At 31.2% G+C, this 15,713-nt stretch overlaps 1 protein-coding gene across 2 annotated transcripts in view; it reads left to right on the plus strand.

The window, feature by feature from the left end:
• Positions 1-3,166: 3,166 nt before the first annotated feature.
• The window catches only part of LOC143045098 (serine/threonine-protein kinase SBK1-like), a 64,008-nt gene continuing 51,461 nt past the window's right edge, over positions 3,167-15,713 (plus strand). The window contains exon 1 of one of the 2 annotated variants that reach the window (XM_076217394.1): positions 3,167-3,494. The gene's annotated coding sequence lies outside the window, so the exon portion shown is untranslated. The remainder of the gene's footprint in view (positions 3,495-15,713) is intronic. The other variant, XM_076217396.1, reaches the window with a different exon arrangement.

Genomic DNA, 15,713 nt, shown 5'->3' on the forward strand with positions numbered 1-15,713 from the left:
AAGGTGAAGTGAAGTTGAAGAAGCACCGTTATTCGAAGTTGAAGAATCACATATAAAAAAGTGGTTTCATATTAATTAACAAATACATGTATCACGGTATATTACAAGAATGAGGGAGGATGTGCACTGTTTACTAGATGCAAAGTATTTCTGTCTTTTCTATTAATAATAAATGAGACGAAAATTGCATGAAGAATATGTTGTCCTTTCTGTTGCTATACTGTCAAAAGTTTATTTCATGTTACATGTATGATGTATAGTATATAAAAAGCGGTTTTGATTCTACATCTGCCATTATAATTAGCAACTACATGTATCACGATGTATTACAAGAATGCGGGAGGATGCGGACTATTTTGTAGATACAAAACATTTCATATATCATGCATTCTGTTATATACAATCTAATATAGGATGGAGTAAATTTCTGTCAGTACAAATTTACACAAATTAACGAAAAACAAATATGTATGAAGACTTTCTTGTCTTTTCTGTTGCTTAACTGTAAAGGGTTTCGTTCCCTTGCTTTTGACGACAAGATCTAAATGTATTTAAATCTTTGGCTTTTCAAAAGATGATGAGAGTTTCTAAAGACAGAAAAAATATCACCAGAAGAATAATCTTTCTCTGCACTTGTTTGGCATCAGAAAGAATATACGGTAAGTGTCCTCTTGAAACAAGATAATGGTTTACCCCATAACTCATACACGTATATAAATATCGTATTCTAGTAACAATTTGTAAATGCCTCCTTTTATAAATGTCTTTTTGCTATTGCTAAACTTTGATAACATTTGAAATAGCTCTTGCTGCCATATAGCCTTTTAGTTCTGATGCGGCGTAAATAGTTATCAAAAGTACCAGGATTATAAATAAATACGCCAGACGCGCGTTTCGTCTACATATGACCAAATGTCAGATCAAAATTGTTATAAAGCCAAACAAGTACAAAGCTGAAAACCCTTGAGGACCCAAAATTCCAAAAAGTTGTGCCAAATACGGATAATGTTATCTATGCCTGGGATACGAAAATCCTGATGTTTTTCGACAAATTTAAAGTTTTGTAAACATGAAATTTATAAAAAGTAAAACAATCACAACTCAATCACTGTATTCAAATCCTAAATATTATTTTACGTCTCAGAAGCGAACCCTTCCGGAACACCTGACATTTTCCCTTGTTTTGTTGGGCTTCGTATTCCTGAGTCGTTAGATTTCTATGTAGTTTTTGAAGACAGGTCTTTTTGTCATTTTTTTACATTGTTTTTATCTGTTTCTCTTTGATATATGTCTTGTGGTTGTTCATATGGTATCTTCCGTCATATTTTTGTGTTGCTAAATAGTAAACATCTAATAAAAATAATTGCCTGTTGCTTTATTAAAAACAATTTCCATTCTATGAAGTGAAGTTGTTTTAATGATTAATACATATTAATCACTTTTGTACTCTTTAATCAATTACAACATAGAATGTACTTTGATAGACACTCTTAGTTCGTTTCTATACTTACTTTGTTTAATTAGTAATGTCAGTCTATTTTTATGTAATTGCGCAACAAAAAAGTTACCGTACTTCCTTAAGGGATTGTCTATTTTAACATCTTTTCATCAAATTTTTATATATTTATTGTATTTTGCAGGTTTTTTTTATAACGCAAATAGACGTTTTATTTCTAGGTAGTACTTGAATACAATTTAACAAGTAGTCCATGTAGCAGGCTAATAATCACTGTTTACGAAAATGAATCATCTATCCAGGGATATCAATCGCTCAGCCTTCCTGAAATTTCAAATGTTAACTGCTTTCTTTGTTTAGTTTTGCTATATCCATTACTGACTTCAGAATTGGTGTCAGACCCACATGCTGTACGACTCACAATACAATAGATATAAGATGATGTGGTATGAGTGCCAATGAGACAACTCTCAATCAAAGTCACAATTTGTAAAAGTAAACCATTTTAGGTTATTTATGAAATAATGACGAAGAATAAGCCAGAAATGTTTGCCCAGTTATTTTTAGCCACAAACATTAAATAAATAAATAAATGCAGGAAACAACGGAACTTATCGGACTTCATTCATGGCATACATTGTACTAGGAATTTTATTATGTCTGTTTAGTTCACGAATCATTGTAAATATAACGGAAATTGATGAGACTGTCAACAAAGTGAGAGGTTTATCGCTATAAAACCAGGTTTAACATTTGAAAATGCCTGTACCAAGTCTGTTCTTGTCCTTTCGTTTTTGATGTGTTTTGTCATTTGATTATAGACTTTCCGATTTGATTTTCCTCTGAGTTTAGTATTTTTGTGATTTTACTTTTTACATCGCGTGTACGGGTGTATGGTATCTGCAATCATAGATAGTAGTTATCGACAAAACTTTACAATCATGTAACATGCAAGAATGAGTGTGTAATATGTACATGTATGCAGTTCCCTCTTGAAAAAGGAAAACTGGCATCAATTTAATTTTCATTTGCATAGATGATGATATATAGATCACTGTGTAAATAGTATGCTAAATATTGCCTTATAATTTGTCATTTTTCTTGAGAACATGGTATTATCTTTCCTCATAGAAATAGAAAATAGAAGACAATTATTTGTTATTTTTTCTATTTTCCATGTACGTTCATCTTTTCAGTGTCACTGCAATATTGCGCTGTAGTGACAAAAATACATTTGCACTTCTGCCTCTGATTTAAGCTTTCATGTATTTGCAGTAACAGATACTAATAATGGAGAAACTAACCGTTTCTGTGGTGAAGCAATCTGTCTCAATTTCCTTAATTGGCAAATTTTTATTTTCGTCGTAAGAAAAGTGATAAGAATTAAAAGGAATGACATTTACCCCATACAGAGAATTTCTTGATAGCAAAGTTAATTTTATATCGATAGAAACTTGCTATTCTCATAAAGAGGTAATTCACTTGGCTATTTTTGTCTCTTTTCTTATTCTCTAGAATATTCAATAATACCATAATTATAAGTCATGTCGATATTTTCGTACTTCTTGCTTGTTATATAACACTCCGTGATTCTTCTTCCTGTGTTGTCAGCAATTAATTCTTAGATCTTAAAACGGCAACGGTTATCCGGAAACTACACCTTTTTCATGATTTTTCGATACAAAAACAACAGCGATCTAAATGTAGAAACTGATAGAAGAAGATTGCAGTCTAAATTAGTTGATGCTAAGAATTCCCCAATAAAATATAATTTAAGTTAAGAAAGATATCGATTTTTGCAACCTCTTGTTGTACAGACGGATAATTACGATAACATTTATCCAGTAAGAGGAAAATCTGAAGAAATGGAAGTCTTATTCTAAGCTGCTTTGCTCGCGGGTACGTGTACATATCTTTCGTATCGAAAAGCTACAATGCAGAAATAAATAAAAACAATCATCGTGCATCACTAAGAAGTTGAAATTCTCTTGCTGTTATCTCTTCGTACCTTCACGTGGATACATCATTACGACCATAGGTAAGTCTATTTTAATACTTGTGTAATAATTAGCATTGTAGAAAGAATCTGATTGATTTTTATCCCTGATGAATGAATGTATCAAATTAATTGATGCTATTATCATTGCTAGAAATATATCTATATGTATATAGCTATAAATATTTCTTATCATTGGAAATCCGATGAATGGTGTACAATTTGCAGTTGTCACAAGGTGACATAGGCTAATAGATCAGTATATATAAATGAATACGGCGCCCTTGATAGACATGGATTTTTCGGAAGCAGCAACCAACCGATCGAAATATATTTACATAAAATTTCAATTCGAAATTCTAATGAAAATAATGTTTTAAGTGGCAAACCGAGATGCTTCATGTTTATGCTATCCGATTTTTCAACCCAGCTCAACCTCAACCATAAAGTACTAGTACCCATTTTTAATCTTAAATTAAACATGCAAAAGTGCTTTCGAGAAATAAATGAGAAAGCATTTAAAGTGCGAGGGATCGAACATAAGTCCCAATAAGATAAAAACAAAAACAAGTCCTAATCAAACATTATGATTTATACCTTTAAAAACAAAGAGGAAATTAAGCTTCCATTATGTTCAACATGTCGTGAATTTGATTGACAAGTTAGTTGTCTCACAATTTTAGATGTCCAAATACATGTTTATCATTGAGTGTTTACTACAAATGTACAAAATGTACGTGCATTGGATTTTGGTCTCCATTTAAAGCCATTAATTACTCATGGTTTTATTTGTGAGCGTGTGTATAAGATTCTATAAATCCGAAACTTATATCTGAGTAATGCGTTTATTTATAATTGCCAATGTACCCTCATAAGCAGTACGTCGCGGATACAGCCAATTTGTAAAGAAGAATTCTAACCCGTGCAACACATTTTTTTTAAAGTGGAAAAAGGGGGAATTCCAACTCCAGTAACACCCCCCCCCCCTTCCGATCCCCCAATGACATGAATAGTGTAACCAGAAGGTAATATAACTCAGCAAGTACACAAAATTGGAAGAATTACTATAATTCTTGACGCTTCTGTCACCCTTGTCAGCTCCATTCCCTATTTTTTTAGGCTATTTCGAAACCGGCAATCTTATTTCAATTTAAAAGGTACTAAATAGTATTAAACATCGTCGAATTTTAGAAACGACATCTTAAGAATGTTTGGCAAAACAGAAAACAATTAATAAATCAATCAAAAGATTAGTCAAAGAGCTATTAAAAGGAAGAAAATCTTTGCAATGCATTTTAATTCTCCAGAGTATTGACAAAGCGTACTTACATAAGATTCTCAAAAGATTAAATTCTTCATAGAAAGATATCAAGTAATGAGATCTACATTTGTAAGGATAAGGACAAATGTCTGTACTTATTCTACATTAAATCGATTCTGAAATGTGTATCCCGTTAGAGTTAACAATTTATCAGAAAATAAACATGAGTTTTGCAGATAATTCAATAACTTCTCAATGTCTTCTTGTCTGGCTTTTTATCTTTTATTAATCTTATTTTTACCTTCATGTTATTTGTTTTTTTCACCTTGAAATATATTTATTTTCTTCAAAAATTAGTTGTTTAACTTATTTCCTGAACTGCATGTTATTCTTATATATTTAAAAGTGAAAACAAAAGTTGAAAATTTTTATGTTAATTTTAAAAATAGAAACTGAAAAAGCTGTTTGGTATACAGTTCCATTCAAATAATAACAATATTATATTAAAGAATACTAAATGTAAAAAAAAATAACTTTCAAGAAGACGCTAATATTTTTATTTTCCATGTTGCAAGAGTGTCATATCATGTCATTTTTTCAGTATATTAAAGTCTTTAAAGACAAATGCCTCTATTTTTTCTGTGCATTCTGCCTTGCGACCTATAGATCCTGAACGTAAAGCGATCTTTGAAGAACACATTTATTTGATACATCATTTCATTTGTTCATCTCCTATATTTGCCTGCATGAAACATTTGCCGCTGGACAAACGGTCGACAACACACTTTGTAAGCAATCATATATAAGCGTACGTGATGGTGTTTTTTCGTTTGCATGGAAACATCTCTTGTTTTAAATGCGGTTGATTTATAGATATTTTATTTAAATTAAAAAATTCTGTTTAACATAATAATTATTGTTTACTTTATATTATGTATAATGTAATTGTTCATTGATTTTAAAACTATCTTTTGTTACACTAGTTGCAAATCCGATGACATAACACTAAAGACTGGAACGCTACATACATTTGGTATAAATCAGAATGCAACATGAAATTAAACATAAACACATTGACAATAATGGAAACGTGCAACATGTTCATACAATAAAGCTTTTTGTACTGATAGTTTTTACTGTTATTAGATTAAAAGGTCATAAAAAAATAAAGACTTGGCAAAGAATAAGACAAAAAATTATGTTTTGTTTACGTTCACAGAAACTCAGGTAGTAATCCTTGTACATGATGTACTGTTCCGCCTCTGTAATTATTTTAGTATCTGTTCGTCTGTCTTAATCAGGTGTTACTGCCTTAATGATACTGCATAACTTTATAATGAGTCATTTATTTCACCTGTATCTGTAAATGTCAGACAATACGTCGGTTATAATTGTTTTGGCGGGAAACGTAAAGCAATTTTCGGTAGTATCTTTTACTATTGTAAAAAAATAACATCTTGTGAACGGAACTTTGGGACTTGTTTGCCCGAAAGATTTCATATGTCATCATGTGTAATACCAATATTTACTGTCACTTTTATTTTACGTTTTTGTTATCCCCAGCCCAGTGTAGCAAACTCCCACCTTCTGGCTGCATTCCTCAGTATACACAGGAGAGGAACATTTCGCTACAGTGTAAAAATCTGGTATAGTTTTAGGAGCAGCCTGTGTTGAAATATGTGAATATTTATATTGCTTTTTTAATTCTTTTAAGTGTTAAAAAGTGCATTAAAATACTGGGGTGAATTATTTGAGTGAGATTTTCTTATGATTGTGATTAATCAACCCGACACGCTTTTTCCATTCTGTCTGCGAAAACTTCCATATTTTTTAAAAATGGTTTTCAATGTCTAATATGAAAGATTCAATTCTTATATTTTTTGTCCTGGCCTGTGTCTGCAGTTTTGCAATACTTGTAATTTTATGGCCCTTTATAGCTTGTTGTTCGGTGTGAGTCAAGGCTCCTTGTTGAAGGCCGTACATTGACCTATAATGGTTTACTTTTATAAATTATTATTTGGATGGAGAGTTATCTCATTGGCACTCACTTCACATCTTCCTATATCTATGAACATTGTTCAGTGGTTGTCGTTTGTTGATATTGTTCATAAATGTTTCTCGTTTTTTTGTTTTTTATATGAATAAGACCGTTGGTTTTCACATTTGAATCGTTTTACACTAGTCATTTTTGGGGGTCTTTATAGCTTGCTGTTCGGTGTGTGCCAAGGCACCGTGTTGAAAGCCATACTTTGATCTATAATGGTTTTTCTTTTACAAGATTGTGACGTGGATAGAGAGTTGTCTCATTGCAATCATACCGCATCTTCTTATATTTATGTAATAAGTCGGTCCACACTTTTTTAGTGTACGTGAAATAATTTACATCTTCTAGCTTGGTTGTATTGCAAATAATAAAGATTTTACAGTTTATCTATTTATATATAAGACGTGATTGTACATGACTATCTATACCATATACAGTGAGAAGCGATAAAATCTAAAGAGGACGGTGATAAAAATAAATAATATTATTTAATGTCATTCACAAAATGGTGTAGTTGAAATAAACCATTCCTTCGAAAATTTCACGGACACCATTACGACTTGGTTGACTGTTACGGAATATCCGTTTCACAGATGGTAGCACAAATATTAAACCAACTTATACAAATTTGATAATAATGACAGAAATGTATTCAAATGCCACTCAAAATTAAAAATATCAAATGCAGATCCTTCGTCATTCGAATTCTATACTTGTATTATTTGGCCTTCCCACTCCCATATGTTTTATGATGTATTATGTCATATAATGAGCTTAACAACTTCTCATTTTCTACTAATTCATTATTTCTATTTTTACGTCATTCAATGAAGAACTTGATGCGAGAGCTAATCGGAAGATTATACCAAATTAGACTCGCAACTGTTCATAAATCCATCAGTGAACTGATTGTGTTTTGTACAGTGATGTTTTATTAGCACCGGTGATGCGTTATTGATTACGAAACCCAGACATCACTTGGAAACATAATGTGAAATTGTTCACTCGTTTGAAACTTCTTGGAGATATATTTTCTATTCACAGTTATTTATCTTCTTATATTCACATTGAGATTAATTCTATTTATCAGCAATGTGTGCCTAAAGTTGAATCAAAACCAGTTTAAACACATGATTAAAATGAGTAGTGATTCTTACATACACATAAATGTGTGAATTTGATTTAAGTTGCGATGTCGATAAAATAAAAGTGAAACAGATCACCTTCCCACAAATAGACGATAGCACATAGAGAAAATGGCATATACAATTTATATAAAAATAAGATGTGGTATGATTGCCAATGAGACAACTCTCAACAAGAAACTAAATGACACATAAATTGACAACTAGTGTTATCCACAACAGACACACTTCAATATTATAATAAGTCATTTTAGTCGGACTAAAACCCTGAGCAATGCATGAACCGACAAAGATAACTTGTAAATGCACTGCCTATTATAGCACTTATACTCTAATAAATAAATCAAGTCGTTGTTTCACATTTATTGTGAATCACAGTAACATGTCTGAGAATATTAGATTTTGCTGTAAATTGTTTTCTCATCTAAAGTCCGAGTTTCTAATTATATGTCACATTTCATATCCTTTCTGGTTTATTTTGACTTGATAGACAATGATAAAGAAGAAATTGAAAACATACATATATTTTGAAATGATTTACGTTCAACCGAACTCGCACAACAGCAATTTTATTCATTTTAGTTGTAGTACTGATACCCACCGTCTCTTTCCCTCGGTGGACCAATATATAAATAGCTAGCACTCTTTGTTAAGGTTTATAATTCTTAAGGAATGAAAACAATATCTCACTTAGTAAACTCTATTTGCAACACTTGAAATATTGACGTCAGACAACAATCTCGTTTCCTTTGAGAAATTTTCTCTAGCTGAGTGACATCAACATTTTACGGAAACATCTTTGATGTGCAGTAATGGCGGACAAGTCACAATAAGGTGTATTAACGTTACTGAAAAGTTTTAGAATAACGGATCGAAAATGAAATTATATTGTTTGAACGCATGCAGTGTTTGAATGAGCTGATGAAACGGTCTGTTGTAATTTAAAATAATTCAGTTTATAGGTTTTTCCCTTTGCATGCATCAATATACATTTTCCTATCACGGCGTTATGACGTCAACTATGTTAATACAGTTGTGAACATTCTGACTTGGACTCATCTTCGTTGTCATAACGTTTTTGAACTGACGTTGTCTAGTTTAATACGAACTTATTAAGGGAGTTCGCTTCTCAGTTTCAAAGTAATTAACTTTTCAAAACACTATCTTATATTGATAGGGGATTAATAAATGAATCCAAAGAGCAAATAAAATAAATAGGTCACCGTGCTTATTTTCAAGATATTAGCCATTGAAATTTTGGCGGGAAAATATTCTCTCTTGACTTTTCATAGATTTATCATTGACAAGTTGAAGATTTCAAAAACTGTTAAAAAGTAATTAAAATTTTATAAAACTTTAACAGATGGCTTATCTTTATACATGTAAAAGATTTACAAAAAGAAAAATGGGGGTCACCAGGCAAAATATTTCAAGCCATTCAAATGGATAAAACCAGAGGATTCCGAAAATCTGACAAAAAATCCAAAACATGACAAGCCAGCTTCCTTAAGTCCTCTTTCAGCTTGGTGGCGAAACAAGGAATACATCATTTCTATTATGAAAAACTCAAATGCATTCGGATAATTCATCAAACCGGTATTGATTCGGTTAAATATAATATTACAGTTTCAATAAACACATCATATATACCAAGCCTAAAACTGTGATTACCAGACGCGCATCTTGCCTACGAAAGACCCTCCAGCGAAACTACAAAATAAAAAAGTCCAAACAAAGAACAAAGTCATAATCTGAGAGCAACTGAGTACCCAAAATGTTCAAAGGCGTATACACAAAGTTAAAATGCTAAATTAAGGATTTTTTACAAAACGGTTTGTTATTGTCAAACATTTATACTGTTTAGGAATTTCTTTAAAGAAACGTTAGAAATATAAGAGATACTAAAAGTACACCAAAATTTGGAGTTTTATCTAGATTAAGTGATTTAAAGAATATGGTATTGTGATATTAATAGTAATATTAAAGATTTTCTCATAAACATTAATTTGGTGTATATTAACTCCCTTTGATGATTCAATTTCTGGGGTGCTCTGAATATCTAGGTATATCAGTTAAAATAAAATAGATATAATGAGATTTTTTTACGCATTAGCCTTCAACCATTACTTAGTTTAGAAAAATGTATCAGATGATCGATAATAGATGGCCACTGTCATTTCAACAATGACAATTATCTCAAGAGATCATATAAACTCAGACTAAATGCAATTAACACCTACCAGATATAGGTTACAAGAGCACAATTATTCGTAATGCATTTTCCATAGGGTACCACTAGTATTTTTTTCTCTCATAGACTACATTAACTAGGGAAAAATGGGTAGTGGTTCATGTTGCTAGAAATGCCAGTGTTGCATTACAACCAAAAAATATATAGGGTCATGCGGCTCAAATTGATTTAAAATGCAGTTGAAAAAAAATCGTCTATTTTTTTTTCGCCTAATGAAAGAGGCATATTTTTAATTGCTCCGATGTGCAGAAATGGAAGATATTTTCTATACTTCGTAAAATGTGAATATGATTTTCGGTTATTTTTAAACCTAATTGGATAAGCTTTCGATTAAATGTAATTCCAATCCTGTATCAACCAATCAGAAGCCGTATAGGATTCTATTCTGAGTACCATTTTGGGGTAAAAAGCTTGCCGGTAAAATGTAAACAAATAATTGTGCTCTTATAACCAAGAAAGTAGACTGTGAAATCTGTACAATACAAGCCGGACACTTACCAAAGTATGCATTTGAGGCCAGTTTACAAGAATTCTACTGGTACTTAAAGATATATTGCTGTCGTCTGCATGGATAATTGTTTTTCTGTAAAAGGACAGATATATTATTTAATACATACATCATTATATAATAGTCTAGGTCATGAAGATAAGAAAACGGCCATTGAGGTAATCTAGGAAATCAATCGATAATATCAGCATATTTCATAAATTGCTAAAACCCTGTTAATATGAAAAAAGACGTGTTATAGTTGCAAATGAGAAAACTCACCACAAGAGACTAGAGGTATGTTTGCTGTGGAACAATAATATCAAAAGAAACAAAACCCTCAACAAAATATATTGTTTAGTTGTTGTGGAGAACGATAAAAAGTAGTATTAAGAAGATTCATTATATATTTGAATGGGAAAATATACATTGGTAAATGAATCTACATATTTCTTTGTAAATCGAACTGTGTTTCCTGTCAAGGGAAACCGCATAGTAAAGGACACGTAATATGCTTTTGATGGATTTTAACTAGCGTCATGAACCAGGAATACTTTTATATATGTGCTTTTTGTATTTTCTTGTTCTGCTAATTTGTCTTTTATTGTTATGCTAGTTTGTTTATTTGATTAAAGAGTTGAGCCATTTGCAACTAATTTCTAAGTTTAATCTTCTGGTGTTCTGTAACACCACTGACCCAGATTCGGAGAGGTTCAGTGCTCACAGACATGTTCACCCCCTCCACATTCTGCATGTGCCTGTACAAAGTAAGGAACCTGTAATTCATTAGTTGTCGGTGTTTGTGTATGTCAGATTGTTTTTTTTGTAAATTCAATTGTATTAATTAGTTTACCCGCTTCAATTGTTTCAGATTATTTCAAGTAGGGGCCTTTTATAGCTGACTATATATGGTATGGTGTTTTTTCATCATTGAAGGCTATACAGTGACCTATAAATGCGTTTATTTTCGTCATTTTGAATAAGTTTGTCTCATTTACAATTATACCATATATCTTTATATATATATATATATATACATATGTGATGCACTTTCGGCGTCATTAAAAAATTGACCAGATCTATGTGTTTTAATCAGATAACGGCTGATTGTAGCTGTATAATAAAAATCTACACAAAATGTCAATGACAAAAAATAAAAAAAAAGGTAAAAGGTTTAATGATACAGTTGAAGGCGTTTAGTGATAAAAATGGAACCAATACAGCTACTTCATTTGACGAATGGATGTAAAAATAAGTATACTTTCCGGATATTGTTTTATTAATAGCTATGCTGTTCTCAAAATTATACAGCAGTATAAGACAAATCTGACACTTGATAGGCAATGTACGTCATTAATAATTTCATATATCTGCTGAAATATTCCATTAATGCACTTGAATATTCATGCTGATTGAAGTATAGAAATGACAAATACCCGTTGTAAAAGCAAATGCTTCCTTTGGTTAAGTTCATATTACAGATGCGAGTCAGATTATTATTTTCAAGTTGTTTTGTGATATAAAATAATAGACACGTTAGTGTCGATGATTTCATCAACTCCATATTTAAACCGATTTGAAACATGCATGTGACTTTATCTTGAGTGGTATAATACCTTTAACATGTATCATTAACTTTTGCAACAAGCCAGGAATCGTTTGATACTTATGTTTCTTGATAAATGATCTTGACTAAGTTATCAATATTTTGTATGGTCTAGTGATCATATTTGACTTAAAATGCAATTTCATAATCATGACTTTGATAAAATGAACACTTGAAACTTGGTTTGTAACAGTGCTGTCAATTTCAGTTGATTGACTGCTGTAGATATTGCTCTAATTATTGAAATAAATCAAAGACAAAAGTTAGCTAATACTTAGATATAAAATTCCAAATAATTTTGCCGTTGAATGGAAAGATGCATTATCAGCGATATATAAATATATATATCATTAATAGTAAGGATGAACTCAGTCATTTTATGGTTGTTAAAGCTTTAGCACCTAATAATCTTAGCGGTAAACTGTTTTCTCAAGTACAATACAGGTAACAGCTATAGAGAAAGTACTTTTCTTGAGCAAGGTGAAATGAACACCAGTACACTCTGATTATTCAAGTATACGATGACGGCCACGATGAATTGTATAAGTGGCGACAACCTTTTTAAAAAAGGTTACGATGTCGACTAGAAGACAAACGACTAGCTAGATGTCGTTACAGATTATGATTTTTCACGAATTCCCTACACACGAATTTCACTTCTATACATTTTCATGAAAGTCGAGTCAAAGTTTATTTTTCGTATGTCCTTTAAGCAATAAAAGTTGTTTTTATAAGCTGCATATCATAAGGAACCTTTTGGTGATTTCACATTCTCAAATAAAGTTTACTGGCACTGCAACAGTAAAAAGCAAAAATGTTATTGTGAAGTACATGTAAATATGTTGGTATCGTGTTAATTTTGGTTGGGTTCGTGTTACTTAGTCGTCAGTTTTCTATGTTGTGTCATTTGCACTATTACATGTATTGGTCTGATTGTCTTTTTAGTTTTTATCCATGGCGTTGTCAGTTTGTTTTCGATCTATATGTTTGACTGTCCGTCTGGTTTCTCTCCCCCCCTTTTTTGATCTTTTAACCATCAACAAATTTAGTATAATATGAATTTCTTTTGCTTAAATGGCTCTGATGGTATTTAAGTCTGTATAAATTATAATGGATTCAAATATGTCCAGAAAATGCAGTAACGCCAATGGAATGAGTGCACAGCAAGATTCATATTTTCTTTTAATTCGTCTTTTTTTATTTAAAGCAACAATAAAATCATACTTTGCATATCCTTATCCATTTAAGCAAAACAGGTGATGAATTTGTTCAGCTCCCATTGTCTGTTTGTGACTTATAGGCTTCAGTTATTGTAATAGTTTAATAGTGCAGCAAAAGAACAACTGTTACAGATATTTTTGTGAAGTACGTGTGAACACATCGAAATAATTATAGCTTCTATGAAATGGCCATCTGGATATGAAGAAAGAAGTGGGTTTAGTTGCTATAATGTCAAATTTAAATCCTTCAAAGCTATTATAATCTCAAATATTACATAATATAATATGCCCCTCAGAATTAGAAGCAACGAATACAAATCCATTGTCATTCTTTACTTGTATTATTTGGCATTCCCACTCCCATATGTTTTGATGTACTAGTATTATGTCGTATGAGCTTAACAACTTCTTATTTTTTACTTATTCATTATTTCTATTTTTAAGTCATTTAATGAAGAACATGTTGAGAGAACTAATCAGAAGATTATACCAAATGAGACTCGCAACTGTTCATAAATTTATCAACAGCAAACTATACCGAAAGTATAATCAAAACCACTCTAAACACATGATTAAAATGAGTAATGATTCTTAAAAAAAGACAAATCTGAAATTTGATTTCAGTTGTGATGTCGATAGAATTAAAAGTGAAACAGAACCATTTCCGAGAATAAACCATAGCACATATATACAAAGAAATATACACGATATAACGTCTATATCAAAATAAGAAGATGTGGTATGATTGCCTTTGAGACAACTCTCCACGAGAGACCAAATGACACATACATTAGAAACTAGTGTGTTTGTCTTAAACACTTTATGAGAGAAGACAACTATAAAAAAAAAAGTAGATTGATTGCATTGGTTCTTTCGTCTTTCCTCGGCTGCTGACGAGAATGTGGTTACGAGAGAACAAAAATGTATATTCACTGCAAGACAAAGTTGAATATGAACTGTTATTTTCAAAGTATTGAATACATCATATATACTAAAGAACATTTTGAAATCTTTTATTGTTACACAGATGTGACAAAAATATTTAAGTTGATTGTTATAAAGATTGACATACTAGTAATCGAAATACAAATATATTAAAATAAAATTAATTAAAATTCTCGAAATCCCTTTTTGATTAAAGATGGCTTTTTGTGGTAGTCGGTCTTGATCATGATGTTAAGTCTCCATTGCTAATTGATGTGGTTGCTGTTTTGTAAAAAAGTCGACATTGAATATTTATAATTTATGTGTGGCCTCACAAGTATTTTATAATTATCTTATACAAAGCTTTGAATTTGAATCCAAGTCACAAAACAACAGAAACATTTCAATATCAAAATAAGTCATTTAAAGTCGGATGAAAATTCTGAGCAATGCACGAACCAACATGGATTACATATAAGAAGTGCTTTAATGTATATTGAGGATACAGAAACATTTAGGAATCCCGCATCGAAAATGATATTCTTTTGTTTTAACGCATGTAGATTTTGAATGTGCTGGTAAATTGGTCTGTTGTAAAATTATAGCATTCATTTTGTAGGTCTATTCCCTTGCATGCATCAAATGTATCATGGCTTTATGACGTCAAATATGTTCATCCGGTTTTAATAGTTCTGACCTGGACTCGTCATCGTTGTCATATAGCTTTTGACCTAACGGTGTTTAGTTTTACACGAACTTATTAAGTACTCTTCCGGCTTAGTGATGAAACAAAGAATACATTATTTCTATAATGGAAAAAACTCAATTGCATTCGGATAATTCATCATATTGTTTCGGTAAAACATTACATTACAGTATCAATAAACACATCATATATACCAAGCCTTAAACTGTGATTACCGGACGGGCATCTTGCCTACGAAAGACCCTCCAGCAAAACTACAAAATAAAAAAGTCCAAACAAAGAACAAAGTCTTAATTTGAGAGCACCTGAGGATCCAAAATGTTGAAAGACGTATACACAAAGTTAAAATGCTAAATAAAGGATTTTTTACAAGACGGTTTGTTATTGTCAAACATTTATACTGTTGAAGAATTTCTGTAAAGAAACATTAGAAATAAAGGAGATACTAAAAGTACACCAAAAGATTGAGTTTTACTTAAAAAATACGGTATTGTGATATTACTAGACATATTAAAGATTTTCTTATAAACATTAATTAGAGGTATATTAACTCCCTTGGATGACACAATTTATGGGGTGCTATCTAGGTTTATTAGTTTAAATAAAATAGATATATT

This window comes from Mytilus galloprovincialis, chromosome 9 (assembly GCF_965363235.1).
Source record: "Mytilus galloprovincialis chromosome 9, xbMytGall1.hap1.1, whole genome shotgun sequence".
Classification (NCBI taxonomy): Eukaryota; Metazoa; Mollusca; class Bivalvia; order Mytilida; family Mytilidae; genus Mytilus; species Mytilus galloprovincialis.